Source organism: Rhinoderma darwinii, chromosome 5 (assembly GCF_050947455.1).
Source record: "Rhinoderma darwinii isolate aRhiDar2 chromosome 5, aRhiDar2.hap1, whole genome shotgun sequence".
Lineage (NCBI taxonomy): Eukaryota > Metazoa > Chordata > Amphibia > Anura > Rhinodermatidae > Rhinoderma > Rhinoderma darwinii.
Window position 1 is genome coordinate 12,104,773 of NC_134691.1, and position 16,219 is coordinate 12,120,991.

The window sequence follows — 16,219 nt, forward strand, 5'->3', positions numbered from 1 at the left end:
CACACGGCTCTGCCATGTGCATAGGGCCTTAAACAAATACTAAGGGTATGTTCACACAGGCTATTTTCAGCCGTTTTTTGGGCCATAAACGTCCCGAAAAATGGCTGAAAAATCGGAAGCAGAATGCCTACAAACACATGCCCATTGATTTCAATGAGAAATACGGTGTTCTGTTCCGACGGGGCGTTTTTTTACTCTTCATTTTCAAATAACGGCGCGTAAAAAGACGCCCCGTAAAAAGAAGTGCATGTCACTTCTTGAGTCGTTTTTGGAGCCGTTTTTCATTGACTCAATAGAAAAACCGCTCCAAAAACGGCCATGGAAAACGCAGCAAAAAACGCAAGTTGCTTAAAAATTGCCTTTTCCCTTGAAAACAGCTCAGTATTTTCAGCCGTATTTTGTTACACTTGTGAACATAGCCTAACACCTCTCTTTTTCTCAGGCTCCAATCCTGGCTTACAAAAAGCACATTCAAAAACTACACCAAATTTGCACAGTGTAAATGAAGCCTGAGAGTCTAATTTGGTTTGCTCTGGACTCTGGATTTTGCCAAATGTCAAACTTTTATTATTTATTTATGTATTTATTTATTTATTTCTAATCTATTTATTTTTAATGCAAAACATTGTCAGAGCTGTAAAAAAAAAATCCTCCATGTTCTAATTACATTACCAAAATTAGAAAAAAAAAATTATAAAATTGTATTATTTATTTTTTTGCAAAAAAATTGTTTCAACACAAAATCTCCATTTCCCAACATTCATGAATGGTTTGTAAGAAAATGAAATATCAATGGTTGCTCTGTACAACAATCTTTTATTGATTGGAATGATATTGTGTGGGTGTTAAGTGCATCCATTCAGTAATTTGTTCTACTCTACTGCATATTTCCTTTGTTCTCTAATTAATCAAGTACTTTTTTCACAACCTTGACTTGTCACTTCTATAGGGAGTACATTAGAGGAGAGCCACCCACATTGGAAGGCAGCATCTGCCTGTTATTGTCCCGCATAAGAATTAATAAGACCTGTCATCTTTATTCAGTATGGACCATTACTTTATCAAGTTGCTCATATTTAATTTAAACACAAAGCGTTTTTTCCCCATCTGACTCCGTGGTAATAAATATAACTTTATGACACCAATTTCAATAATATTGCTTCTCAATTTTTAATGGTGCCCTAATACATATTTATAGGATATCATTATGTTTTATTCCTATATATTTTTGGACAATGGAACGATCAAAATCAAATCTGAGTGATATAAAAAATAAAAACATAAACACATCATAAAACAATATTTTTTTTAAATGTTCAAAAAATACAAATAAAAAATAATGTGTTAATAAGGAATCAGAGAGCGTTTATTGGGTGTAAAGTCTTCCCACATGCTAACAGACAAGTAGGACAGCATGGTAGCATGCACCTGAGTCGAACTTGCTCACAACAGTACCAGAAGATCCTCCTGTGGGCCCATGTTCTCACACAATTATGAGCCCCAAAGGTCCAAAAAATACAGCCCAACTTGGAGGTGGCTTTGGAGCCAGTCTGTCACGTTGGGTTTGTGGACCCACTGGGCCATTCCGCCTTGACAGTATGGCAGCTAGCCAACAGGGTGCAGGTCACAGTCTATAGTTCGTATAGTGTACCTGAGGCAGCTCGGACAGTAGCAAGGCAGGCCCGGCTGGGACTAGGCAGCAGGTAGACGTCAGGCGTGGAGTAGCAGGACAGGCGGGGAATACAGCACAGCATGACTACAGCTCAGCACGACACTTGACCAGGATAGCACAGGATACAGGATACAGGATACAGGATACAGGTATGGGAAACACTGGGAACTGGAAAACACTAGGAGACCATTTGCATAGACAAATTTTGGATACAACAAACAACGCTCAGGCACTGCAGGGAGGGGCACAGCCCTTCTTATAGCCCAGGGTGCTCTGGGAGCAATAAGCTCAATCTCCCACCTGTGTGTGCTTTGGCTTCTTAAGTCTGGACTGAGCTCGCGAGCACACCCTGGTGGTCACTGTGGAACATGACGGCCGTATGTGCAGACATCTCTGGAGAGAAGGGCGTAGACTGGATGAAAAGAGGTTATGGTCAGCGACCACAGATGTTACAGTATCCCCCCTCTTACGCCCCCTCCTCTTGGGACCAGGAACGAGAGAGAAACCTCTTAATGAGGGTAGGAGCATTGAGATTCTCTTCTGGCTCCCAGGACCTCTCTTCTGGACCAAACCCCTTCCAATCTACTAAATAAAAGGTTCTTCCTCTTACCTTTTTTGTGTCCATGATCTCCTTACCCTCAAAGGTGTCTAAAGGACCGATGGAGGCAGCCGCATGGGTAGGAGTCTTGGTATAGCAATTCAGAACCACCGGCTTCAGGAGGGAGACATGGAAGGAGTTGGGGATCTTGAGGGTAGAAGGCAGCCAAAGCTTGTAGGCGACAGGGTTGATCTGCTGTAGGATCTCAAAGGGTCCGAGGAACCTGGGAGCAAATTTGTATGATGGCACCCTTAGTCGGATATTCCTAGAGGACAGCTAGACCTTCGTGCCACGGAGAAATTGAGGATGTTCTCTTCTCCTTGTGTCAGACTTCCGTTTCATGCAGTCGACTGCCAGTAGGATGGAGGATCGAATCTGCTGCCAGATCTGCAGGAAGTCTCTAAAAGCAGAGTCAGCCGTTGGTACCTCGGACGTATTGGGCATCGGGAGAGGAATTTGTGGGTGTTGGCCGTAGACAATGAAGAACGGTGTATTCCTTGTGGACTCGCTGGTGTGATTATTAGATGAGAACTCAGCCCACGGAAGCAGCTGCACCCAGTCATCATGCTGCTTGGAGATTAAGTGGTGTAGGTAGTTCTCCAATATCTGATTGATCCTCTCGACCTGACCATTAGACTGAGGATGGTAGGCTGAGGAAAAGTCCAACTTCACACTGAGGAGTCTGCAGAGGGCTCTCCAGAACTTCGAGGTGAACTGAACCCCCCGTTCAGACACAATATACCACGGCAAGCCGTGCAGGTGGAAGATGTTTTGGATGAAAAGTTTGGCCAGTTGAGGAGCAGACGGAAGACCGGTCAGCGGAACGAAGTGGTCCATCTTCGAAAAATCGGTCCACCACAAACCCAGACAGTACTGCATCCCGCAGAAGGAGGCAGGTCTGTAACAAAGTTTATAGCTATATGCTGCCATGGAGCATTGGGCTGGAGCAGACCAGCAGGTCTGGAGTGAGCGACCTTGTTAGCTGCACAAACTGAGCAGGAAGAAACAAATTCCATAATGTCTTTGGGCAGCGCGGGCAATCAGGTCTCGGGTTTTACGGGTCCCCGCGTGACCTGCCAGTCCAGAGCAGTGTCCCCAGCGGAGGATTCTCCCTCTGTCAGCCAGGCGCACAAAGGTCCTCCATGGAGGAATATCCCCAACTTGCAGGGGGTTGACAGAGACAATGCAAGACGGGTCAATAATATTCTGTGGAATTTCCATGGTGTCCTCTGTCTCGAAAAATCTGGACAAGGCATCGGCATCGACACTTGTCAGCCGGGCGATAATGGAGCTCAAACTGGAATCTGGTAAAGAACAGCGACCACCTGGCCTGACGAGGATTCAGCCGTTGGGCCGTCTGGAAATAGGTGAGATTCTTGTGGTCCGTAAAAATTAGGATGGAATGAGCTGCGCCCTCTAGTAGATATCTCCACTCCTCCAGAGCCAATTTGATAGCCAGGAACTCCTGATCCCCAATCGAGTAGTTGCATTCTGCGGAAGAGAAGAGCTTAGAGAAATATCCACATACCATTGACCTGCCCTTGGAACCTCTCTGCACCGACAGAGGAGGCATTCACCTCCAACGAGAACGGTAGTGAAACATGTTGATGATGAAGGATAGAGGCTGACCTGAAGGCACTATTCAGACGTCAGGCATGGAGTAGCAGGACAGGCGTGGAATACAGTAGAGCACAACTACAGCTCAGCACAGCACTTGACCAGGATAGCACAGGATACAGGATACAGGTATGGGAAACACTGGGAACTGTAAAACACTAGGAGACCATTTGCATAGACAAACTTTGGATACGACAAAGAATGCTCAGGCATTGCAGGGAGGGGCATAGCCCATCTTATAGCCCAGGGTGCTCTGGGAGCAATTAGCTCAATCTCCCACCTGCGTGTGCTTTGGCTTCTGCCATCTCCATTAAGTTTTTATAATGGGCCTATCCTCAGGATAGGAAATCAATGTGGGATTGATGGAGGTCCAAACCTCGGGAGCACCATTAATCAACAGAAAGAACTCAACACAGTAGTACCAATACAGGGCTGCTCTCATCCATGTGATTGTGATAAGTATTGCAGCTTAGCTACAGCCCAACACTAGTCACTTGAAAACCACGTGCACTTGGAGGTTCCGGGGTTACTACTCATTTATGTTATTTACTGGAAGTCCCCTTTAACCAGAGGGAGCAATTGGGCCTACTAAGTTGTCTACTAAAGAAACATTCAGGGGGCTAGGAAATACATTTTCACAAGAGCTCCCTTCATCTTTTATCCTCTGGGCCATTCTGCAGTGGTGACAAACTTCTCTACAACTGGCCCTACACATTATATTTGTCGTCCGAAATGGTTGATTTTTGCCATCTCGTCAGCCATCGTGTCAACATTATACGAGAATGAGACTTTGTTTGCCAAACATGTGACAGACCAGGTTAAATTCTTCCCGCCGGGGTCGGCTGAAAATGCAAATGCATGGCATGATTGGCCGCTTGCGGCCGTTCATTTGCCATTTTGGGCAAGCCCCAGTTTTTTTAAATTGCTCCATGATCTGCTCGTTTAGTCTGGCATGTTGCTGGTTGGATCATTTGTAAAAATGATCCCGTGGATGATTGATCGGCCGCATTCTGGTCGATCAAAATCCTATGTGTATGTCCAGCTTACAGGTCTTATAAACAGAAAGAGTCTTATTTCTAAGGTTTCGGGGCCTGATGATCGGCACTTTGGTGGCCATTTAGAAAACTCGGTTAATAGCACATTGTATAGATAGAAGGAACATCTTCTGGTAGCAATTTCCATTTAACACAGTACATTGTGGTGTCCTGAACTAATACTCCTATATTCTCTCTCTCTAATATTGTCTTCTTCATTACACAAAAATATATTTTTTAAAAGCAATAAGAATACATACTGTGATTATTTTTTAATTATTTTTACTTTGAGTCTTAAAGCTTTTGTGGCTTTTGCAGCCTTGAAATTTGCAGAATTTGAACATTTTACTACCAGTTGTAAGAGCTTGTAGATAGTCAAGACTGCTTGGCAGATTTCCTGTAGGAACCACAGGTTAAATAATAGATGTGAGGGGAGATCCTGGGAACTGTGATTAAGAAATAATGATCTTGATTTTGTGTCGCACGTATGGCAGATATCATTATCATTCCATGTTGTGTGCTCATAGTTGGTGCCACTTTACTTACATCACATTTATGTTATCAACTCGAATATAGAGATGATGCAGTTCATACTTGTAATTGTGATGTCATATATAAATTGGAGTTGCGAACCAGACATATAAGACTAAAGACCGACCAGCGAAGAAAAATGGAAGGATTACAAATGTAGCAGTGCTAAGTTCATCTTACAACTCATGGTGATAGCACAGTGTGTTATTGGTGAAATGTATAAGACTTCTAGTAAAAACATAAGAAATTATCATTATGTACAAAACCAAAAGGTGATAGACAATGTGAACTGTGATATAAAAATCTATATTTAATTGATGTATACAAAGACATATATAGAGCATAGGACCCCTTGAGAAAAACATCAAACTGAGGACCGCTTCTGTTTTTTGTTCACACCCTTCAATTGTGGGATAGGGTGGTCTGTTATTTGCATTCTCCCTCACGCCTTCCCATTGCATTCCAGGCATCACCACTCAGCGATGGAAGCCATGATGCCAGGATTATGGCATGTGACCACTGAGACCTCTGATTGGCTGCAGCAGTTACATGCTTGCTGTTTGTAAGCAAAGACCGGGAGGATCGGCGGAACATCAGTGCTGGATCGCCGGGAACAAGAAGAGGTGAGGACTGATTCTTTTTTTGTTTTATAACATTTGCAGCTGTTTGTAAAAAAATGTTTACAGGTTGGATAACCCCTTTAAGAATTGAATCAGCACAGAATGAACCTATTTAAAAAAAACAATTACTAAATATTTTTAAAAGATGAATAATAATTTTAACTCACTGAGTTTATATCACCCAACAGATTTTTCCTGCAGTTCCATGGAAAACCATACATGGCCTATCCTGACATAATGATGAGTTGTTGCCCCTGACATACTCAGCACTGCTACATCTTAAAACAACCCACACACTGTCTATAACTTATACGGAACCATTGACAAAAAATGAGATATAATGGGGCAAACCAACATGATCTGTTTTTATGAAGAGGTGAGCAGAAGCCTAGACAGAGGGGCCGCTGTGGATTTAGTGTTTTTGGACTTTTTCAAAGGCATTAGACACTGTCCCTCATAGACATCTAATGGGTAAATTAAGGACTATAGGTTTGGAAAGTAGAGTTTGTAATTGGATTGAGAATTGGCTCAAGGACCGTATCCAGAGAGTTGTGGTCAATGATTCCTACTCTGAATGGTCCCCGGTAATAAGTGGTGTACCCCAGGGTTCAGTGCTGGGACCACTATTATTCAACTTATTTATTAATGATATAGAGGATGGGATTAATAGCACTATTTCTATTTTTGCAGATGACACTAAGCTATGTAGTAATGTTCAGTCTATGGAAGATGTTCGTGATTTTCAAGCTGGCTGACAAATGAGGTTTAATGTAGATAAATGTAAAGTTATGCATCTGGGTACCAACAACCTGCATGCATCATATGTCCTAGGGGGAGCTACACTGGGGGATTCACTTGTTGAGAAGAATCTGGGTGTAATAATCTGCAGGCAGTGGCGGATTAAGTAGACCATAGGCCCTTGGCTGTTACCCATAGTTGGGCCCCCTTCTCCACCGCCGCCCTGTAACTATTGTTAACACTTCCTTTTTGTCCAGACATTAACAAATGGGTGTTACTACTCCCCTTGTCAAAAGCCTGTGTCCCCACATACTGACAGTCTCCAACCATCGCTGACAGTATCACACCGTGTAGGGACACATTCTCCTGACAAGGGGAATAGTAACACTTATTTGTCTATCAGTCCTGGACTGCACAAAGACTTTGTGAAATACAAGGATTTCCTATAATAAACATGTCAGGAGAGATGACAGATTGTCTATAAACCTAGTGACTCACAGGTGACGACGTAGTTTTTTTCCTCTTTTCTTCTCCATCCAGTCCAGACATCATGATGACTTTTCCCGGCCATGACCCATTTCTGCAGAATTTGCCACTCAGATGTCTTTGGCTCCTCACATTTCCAACATTTCCACACCTATAAACAAAGAGAATATTATCATGGTGCCACACACTGTGCCCCTAAATATAATAGCACCAAACACTGCGCCCCTGAATAATATAGTACAAACACTGTGCCCCTAAATATTATAGCACCATAGATTGCGCCCCTGAATATAATTGTGTCAAACACTGTAGATAGCACCACACACAGCCCCCTGTAAATAGCGCTACACAGTCCTCCCCCTCTGTAAATAGCGTCACATAGCCCTCCCCCTCTTGTATATAGTGCTACACAGCAATCCCTCGTAGATATAGTGATACACAACACTCCCTTCTATATAGTGCTATACAACAATCCCACCTTGTATATAGTGCTACACAGAGTCTCCCCCCTTGGACCTGCAGCTCTTGTAATTGCTCAGTATAATGTCCCCCATAGCTTCCCCCACAGTATAATGCCCTTCATAGCTGCCTCTACACAGTATAATTTTCCCCTTAGCTGACCCTACACAGTATAATGCCTCCATAGCTGCGACACAGTATAATGTCCCCATAGCTGCTACACAGTATAATGCCTCCATAGCTGCTACACAGTATAATGCCTCCATAGCTGCTACACAGTATAATGCCTCCATAGCTGCGACACAGTATAATATCCCCATAGCTGTGACACAGTATAATATCCTCATAGCTGCGACACAGTATAATATCCCCATAGCTGCGACACAGTATAATATCCCCATAGCTGCGACACAGTATAATATCCCCATAGCTGCGACACAGTATAATGCCCCCATAGCTGTGACACAGTATAATGCCCCCATAGCTGTGACACAGTATAATGCCTCCATAGCTGCAACACAATATAATGCCTCCATAGCTGCGACACAGTATAATGCCTCCATAGCTGCGACACAGTATAATGCCTCCATAGCTGTGACACAGTATAATGCCTCCATAGCTGTGACACAGTATAATGCCTCCATAGCTGTGACACAGTATAATGCCCCCATAGCTGTGACACAGTTTAATGCCTCAATAGCTGTGACACAGTATAATGCCTCCATAGCGGTGACACAGTATAATGCCCCCATAGCTGTGACACAGTATAATGCCTCCATAGCTGTGACACAGTATAATGCCTCCATAGCTGTGACACAGTATAATATCCTCATAGCTGCGACACAGTATAATGCCTCCATAGCTGTGACACAGTATAATGCCCCCATAGCTGTGACACAGTTTAATGCCTCAATAGCTGTGACACAGTATAATGCCTCCATAGCGGTGACACAGTATAATGCCCCCATAGCTGTGACACAGTATAATGCCTCCATAGCTGTGACACAGTATAATGCCCCCATAGCTGTGACACAGTATAATGCCTCCATAGCTGTGACACAGTATAATGCCTCCATAGCTGTGACACAGTATAATGCCTCCATAGCTGCGACACAGTATAATGTCCCCATAGCTGCGACACAGTATAATGCCCCCATAGCTGTGACATAGTATAATGCCCCCATAGCTGCGACACAGTATAATGCCTCCATAGCTGCTACACAGTATAATGCCTCCATAGCTGCCCCCACACAGTATAATGCCTCCATAGCTGCAACACAGTATATTGCCTGCATAGCTGCGACACAGTATAATGCCTCCATAGCTGCAACACCGTATAATGCCCCCATAGCTGCAACACAGTATAATGCCTCCATAGCTGTGACACAGTATAATGCCCCATAGATGTGACACAGTATAATAACCCCATAGCTGTGATACAGTATAATGCCTCCATATGTACGTACCTAATAAATAAAAAAACATAATTACTTACCTATCCCGGTTCCTTCTGCTCTTCTGCACTGTGCTGTGAGTGACTCCGTGCAGACAGGCGCGATGATGTCACTACATCGTGCCTGCCTGCACCGAGTCGCTCATGGCAGAGTGAATGCTGGAGCGAGGCTCCAGCATTCGACTCATCTGAATCTGCGTCCTGCGGACGCAGATTCAGTTGGAAGCGAGACAGCGCGGCAGCGGGACAGCGCGGCAGCGGGACAGCGCGGGAGCGGGACAGCGCGGCAGCGCTGCATAATTTTGCGGTGTGTGCGTTTCGGGCGGCGATGGGCCCCCTGGGAGCCTCGGGCCCCGGTAATAATCTGCAGGCTTCATATGTCCTAGGGGGAGCTACACTGGGGGATTCACTTGTTGAGAAGGATCTGGGTGTAATAATCTGCAGGCATCATATGTCTTAGGAGGAGCTACACTGGGGGAGTCACTTGTTGAGAAGGATCTGGGTGTACTTGTAGATCATAAACTAAATAACAGCACAATGTCAATAGCTGCTTCAAAGGCCAGCAAGATATTGTTGTGTATTATAAAGGCATGGACTCACGGGACAGGGATGTAATATTACCACTTTAAAAAGCATTAGTGAGGCCTCATCTAGAATATGCAGTTCAGTTCTGGGCTCCAGTTCATAGAAAGGATGAAAAATACAAAGAAGAGCAACAAAGCTAATAAGGGGCGCGGAGAATCTAAGTTATGAGGAAAGATTAAAATAACTAAAACTATGTAGCCTTGAAAAAAGACGACTAAGGGGGGACATGATTAACTTCTATAAATATATTAATGGTACATACAAAAAATATGGTGAAATCCTGTTCCATGTAAAACCCCCTCAAAAAACAAGGGGGCGCTCCCTCCGTCTGGAGAAAAAAAGGTTCAACCTGCAGAGGCGACAAGTCTTCTTTACTGTGAGAACTGTGAGTCTATGGAATAGCCTACCGCAGGAGCCGTCACAGCAGGGACAGGAGATGCTGCAAAAAAGGCAAAGATCATTTCCCTTTTCCCATCCCTTGGTTGAACTTGATGGACATGTGTCTTTTTTCAACCGTACGAACGATGTAACTATGTAACTATGTAACTATGTAACTATGTACGATTTACTAATTCTGTCTATGATTTAGACAGCGTAAACGTAGACCAGGCAGTTCGAAGATGTGCCAAATTTACCAAAGTGGCGGACGCTGTATGATAAATTTGGCACATCTTGCTAGACATGCTGGGGGTAATTTACACAGAGTATTTAGGCACTGTTTTTGACGCAGAAACCGCATCGGAAACAGCACCAAAAGATGCCCAAAATCTACTCCTATAGATTTCAAAACAGCTCACAGGAAAAAAAAAGTGAAATGCCCTTTCTTCGGGCGTTTCCATCTCTGACCTCCCATTGACATCAATGCGAGGCAGAGAGATCGCTTTTCGCAGCGTTTTTTGCCTGCGGCGCTCAATGGCTGTGGCAGAAAAACATCAAAAAAAATCGCAGCAGAGTGCAGGCAGGTCAAAATCTGCCTCAAAATTCCTGAAGGTATTTTGAGGCAGATTTTTCCACCTGCAAAAAAACTCAGTGTGAGCAGGGCCTTAGACACTTTTCTCTTCCTTATCCCACCTCTTGGCAGGCTTCATTCGCGCTAGTGTTTTTGTGCCAAAATATTGCCCCAATTTTGGTGCACGATGACGCATTTTAACTCGTGCCGCCTTTTCTAGACACTTTTAAGAAGGGTCTAGTAACCTGCAAACCTCGGTTCAATCATAAAGTTGTCTAAATTGATTTGCGCCAAAAAAGAATTGTGACGCAACAACGATAGTAAGTCTGCCCCCCCCCCCCCAATCCCCAATGTATTTTTTATTTTACTAGCTTTAGATCCGTACTTTTTATCTGACGGCTTTTAAGTCCCATTTGTCCCTGTTGCTGTATTTTTGACGAGCCTCTTAACCTTTACATTCAATCATATGAAGAGGATCTGAAGACATCTATCGTTCCGTGGAATAAATCCATAAACTGGAAGGGAAAAAAAGGAAATATGTAAATGAAACGCAGCGGCGCTCAGCACCGAGAAGCAGCTCATGCCAGAAATAGAGATTTAGCCTTTTCACTTTCTATAGAAACTCTAATTCTGGATCAATAACTCGACTTCATTCGAGCACTCTCTGGGCGAGATGCTGGTAAACTCTAACCTGAAATCCCCGAGCCTGCTCAATTACTGGTGGATGCTGATATGGATTATCCTCTTAGCAACAATTAAGCCAGACAAAAAAAAATAATCGTAAAAGCCCAATTAAATGGATTTTTCTAAATTCACCTTGAAGGCATGATAATTAAACAGTCATTAAATCCTTGAATAAAAAGTGCATTTTTTTTCCTTTTGATGTGCAATGCAATATGGAGATAGACAAATCCTTCTGATACTGCTCATGTAACATATTAGATCTTCATGGCCACATAATGTATTCATTGTCATTGGTTGATACCCCATTGGAACCATAATTCCCAACATTCAACCCCAAATCACAGGACATTTAAAGAAGAGATGTCACCTCTCCTGACATATCTATTTGAGTTAATACTTGTATTCCTCACGAAATAACAATTCCGGAACATATTTAGAACTTTACATTGTGTCATTCCTGTTATTACTCCTGGAAATGTATGAATACATTGATAACTGGGTGTTACCAGTTGGGGGTGTGTCCCTACACAGACTGAGAATATTCAATCAGTGCTGACAGAGTGAGACTGTGTAGGGACACACCCATTTTATAAGGGGAATGGTAACACCCAGTTGTCAATATATGAATACATTTCTAGGAGGTATAACAGAAGTGTGACCCAATATAAAGTTCTAAATATGTTCCAGAATTGTTATTTCATGAGGAATACAAGTATTTTCAGTACGGGACAGTTTTCGAGCAGCGAGGCAGCGACTCCTAGCGTCATAGATGACGATGATAAGAGCCCAGATCCCTGCAGTGTTCTCAGTCCGGGAAATGCGGCCGACCTGCGGACCGTATATCACGGACTGAACACGCTTGTGTGAATCCGGCCTAAGGGTATGTTCACGTGGCCTATTTTCGTTCATTTTTTGGGCCGTAAATGCCCGAAAAACGGCCGAAAAATCAGAAGCGACGGAGCTTTTTTCGCGGCTTTTTTTACGCTTAAAAAACGGCTGCGAAAAAGAAGTGCAGGTCAATTCTTGGGACGTTTTTGAAGCCGTTTTTCATTGACTCTATCGAAAAAAAGTTCCAAAAACGGCCGTAAAAAACGCAGCGAAAAACGCTGTGAAAATCGCGAGTGGCTTAAAAAACTTCTGAAAATCAGGAGCTGTTTTCCCTTGAAAACAGCTCTGTATGTTTGGTCACTGCGTGTGAACATAGCCTCAGGGTTACCAATTTGGTACTTATGGGAAACCACCATCTCCAGTTGACGCCAACATTGATACAGAGCAGCAATCCTAATTAACCCCTACCCGCACGAGGACGTATAGTTACAGAGTTTTTCCCGGTGCACACTGTCGGTGACAGTGTGCACCGGGAACCGGGAGGTCAGCTGTCACCGACAGCTGACACTCCCCTCTTGCCGGCCAGTGGTCCTTTGCCGCTGATTTCGGCGAATTAACTCCTTAAATTTGGCGATCAGGTGCAATCGCCGAATTTTGGGGGTTTCTAACATATCGGCAGACCCCGGTCCGAAATCGCGGGGTTTGCCGATAGTTACTATGGCAAACGGAAGCCAAACAATGGCTTCCGGGTCTGCCATTGACGGTAGCCCATCAGGACCAACCTTCGGCTGGTCCTGATAGGCTTCCTGTCAGAGTGACAGGAAGTCACTGTGTCGTTCCCGATGGCACACTGTCGGCGACAGTGTGCATCGGGAACTTGGAGATCAGCTGTCCCCGACAGCTGACACTCCAGTGTTGCCGATCAGCGGCTCATCGCCGCTGATTTTGGCAATTAACCCGTTACATGCGGGGCTCGATTGCGATCTCCGCATGTAGCGGGTTTGTAGCGCATCAGCAGCCGCCATGCAATCGTGGGGGCTTCTGATGCTTGTGATGGCACCCGGGGGCCAGACAACGGCCCCCAAGTCTGCCATGTATGTCAGCCTATGAGGATCAGCCTCTGCTGATCCTCGTAGACCAACTGTCAGAGTGACTGTGACGTCACACTGACAGTTGGAATACATTACACTACCTAGGTAGTGTAATGTATTCTAGCAGCGATCAGAGCTGCAGGTCCAAAAAAGAAAGTGTAAAAAGTAAAAAAAAAAGTTAATAAACAAAAATATAAAGTGTAAAAAGTTAAAAAAAAAGTTAATAAAAATGTTTTATAAAAGTGTAAAAATAAAAGGTTTTGTTTTCCTATAATCAGTCATTTATTATAGGGAAAAAATGAAAACGTTAAAAAAAAGTACACATATTTGGTATCACCGTGTTCGTAACGATCCAAGCTATGAAACTATAATGTTATTTTTTCCGCACGGTGAACGCCGGAAACAAAATAAACGGAAAACTGTCAGCATCGCTATTTTTTGGTCACCGTCCCTCCCAAGATATAGAATAAAAAGTGATCAAAAAGTCGCATTTACCCCAAAATGGTACCAATAAAAACTACAACCCGTCCTGCAAAAAACAAGACCTCCCACAGCTTTTTTGACGAAAAAATAAAAAAGTTACGGCTCAGAATAGCGTGTCCCAGAAAATAAATTACTTTATAGAAACGTAATTTTATTGTGCAAACGCTGCAAAACTTAAAAAAAAACTATACACATATGGTATCACCGTAATCGTACCGACCGGCAGAATAAATTAAAACATAATTTATTGCGCACGGTGAACGCTGTAATAAATAAAGAATTTAAAGCGCCAAAATCGCTGTTTTTTTGGTCACCTTAGCTCTAAAAAAGATCCTCTGGGGTCAAAAAGCTCACTATACCCCTAGAAAAATTCCTTGAGGGCTGTAGATTCCAAAATGGGGTCACTTTTGGGGGGTTTCCCCTGTTTTGGTCTCTCCAGGGCGTTGCAAACCCGACATGGCACTGAAAACCAATCCAGCAAAATCTGCGCTCCAAAATCCAAAAGGCGCTCCCTCCCTTCTGAGCCCTGCCGTGGGTCCAAACATCAGTTTACGACCACATATGGGGTATTGCCGTAATCGGGAGAAATTGCTTTACAAATGTTGGGCGGCTTTTTCTCCTTTATTCCTGGTAAAAATGAAAAAATTCTATGTTTCCACAGAAAAATAGGTGATTTTCATCTTCACAGACTAATTCCACTAAATTCTGCAAAAAAACTGTGGGGTCAAAATGCTAAGTATACCCCTAGAAAAATGCCTTGAGGGGTGTAGTTTTCAAAATGGGGTCACTTTTTGGGGGTTTCGACTGTTTAGGTACCACAAGACCTCTTCAAACCTGACATGGTGCCAAAAATAAATTCCTAAAAATAGGAGGCCCCAAAATCCTCTAGGTGCTCCTTTGCTTCTGAGGCCGGTGTTTCAGTCCATTACCGCACTAGGGCCACATGTGGGGTATTTCTAAAATCTGCAGAATCTGGGCAATTAATATTGAGTTGCGTTTCTCTGGTAAAACCTTCCGTGTTACAGATTTTTTTTTATTACAAATGAATTTTGGCAAAAAAAATGAAATTTGTAAATTTCACCTCTACACTGCCTTAATTCCTGTGAAACGCCTAAAAGGTTAAAATACTTTCTGAATGTGGTTTTGAATACCTTGAGGGGGGCAGTTTTCAAAATGGGGTGATTTATGGGGACTTTTCTAATATATAAGGCCCTCAAAGCCACTTCAGAACTAAACTGGTCCCTGAAAAAATGGCCTATTGAAATTTTATTGAAAATATGAGAAATTGCTGCTAAAGTTCTAAGCCTTGTAACGTCCTGGAAAAATAAAAGTACGTGAAAAAAAATGATGCAAACATAAAGTAGACATATGGGGGATGTTAACTAGTAACTATTTTGTGTGGTATCACTATCTGTTTTACAAGCAAATACATTTAAATTTAGAAAAATGCTAATTTTTGCACATTTTTGCTAAAATTTGACGTTTTTCACAAATAAATATTGAATTTATCGATCACATTTTTTCTTTAACCTAAAGTACAATATGTCACGAGAAAACAATCTCAGAATCGCTTGGATAGGCAAAAGCGTTCCGGAGTTATTACCACATAAAGTGATACATGTCAGATTTGAAAAAATCATCTGTGTCCACAAGGCCAAAACAGGCTCAGTCCTAAAGGGGTTAAAAGAACACTAAATTTAAACATAAACAAATAAATGTAAAAAAACTTCCCAGCTGTTCCGTCCTTAATCTTCTTTCCTTTTATCCTGTTCTGTCTCATATTGCTATCAAAACTGTGAAAATATATAAAGAATTCTTCTTTATGTGTTTTCGGACCAATTTTCCTTCCTCTCTTAATCCTGTGCATGACTGTGAGGGTATGTTCACACGACGTAAACGTCCCGAAAAACGGCCGAAAAATCGGCCCATTGATTTCAAAGGGAAAAACGGCGTTCTGTTCCGATGGGCCATTTTTTTACGCAGCCATTTCGAAAAACGGCCGCGTAAAAAAACGGCCACGAAAAAGAAGTGCAGGTCACTTCTTGGGCCGTTTTTGGAGCCGTTTTTCATAGACTCTATTGAAAACCGCTCCAAAAACGGCCGTAAAAAACGCAGCAAAATACGCAGCGAATACCGCGAGTGGCTTAAAAAACGTCTGAAAATCAGGAGCTGTTTTCCCTTGAAAACAGCTCCGTATTTTCAGATGTTTTTGAGTTTTCGTGTGAACATAGCCTTAGGCAACCGGCTGCAGCAGGAGCTCTCACCTAACACTCTATCTGCCACAGAAGACCAGGAATGCTAAATCCGCATCCTTGGCTAAACCAGCCATCTGCCCAACAAAAAAGTATAAAATGAACACCTTTGTTTGTTTCGTAAGCAGAAAATTTGTTG

General features: G+C 43.0%; 1 long non-coding RNA gene across 1 annotated transcript; it reads left to right on the forward strand.

Moving 5' to 3' along the window:
* Positions 1-5,570: 5,570 nt before the first annotated feature.
* Positions 5,571-6,328, forward strand: LOC142652310 (uncharacterized). Its single transcript, XR_012847797.1, has 3 exons — positions 5,571-5,640; positions 5,919-6,075; positions 6,261-6,328. It is a non-coding gene; the product is annotated as an uncharacterized LOC142652310 (long non-coding RNA).
* The last annotated feature ends 9,891 nt before the right edge of the window (positions 6,329-16,219 follow it).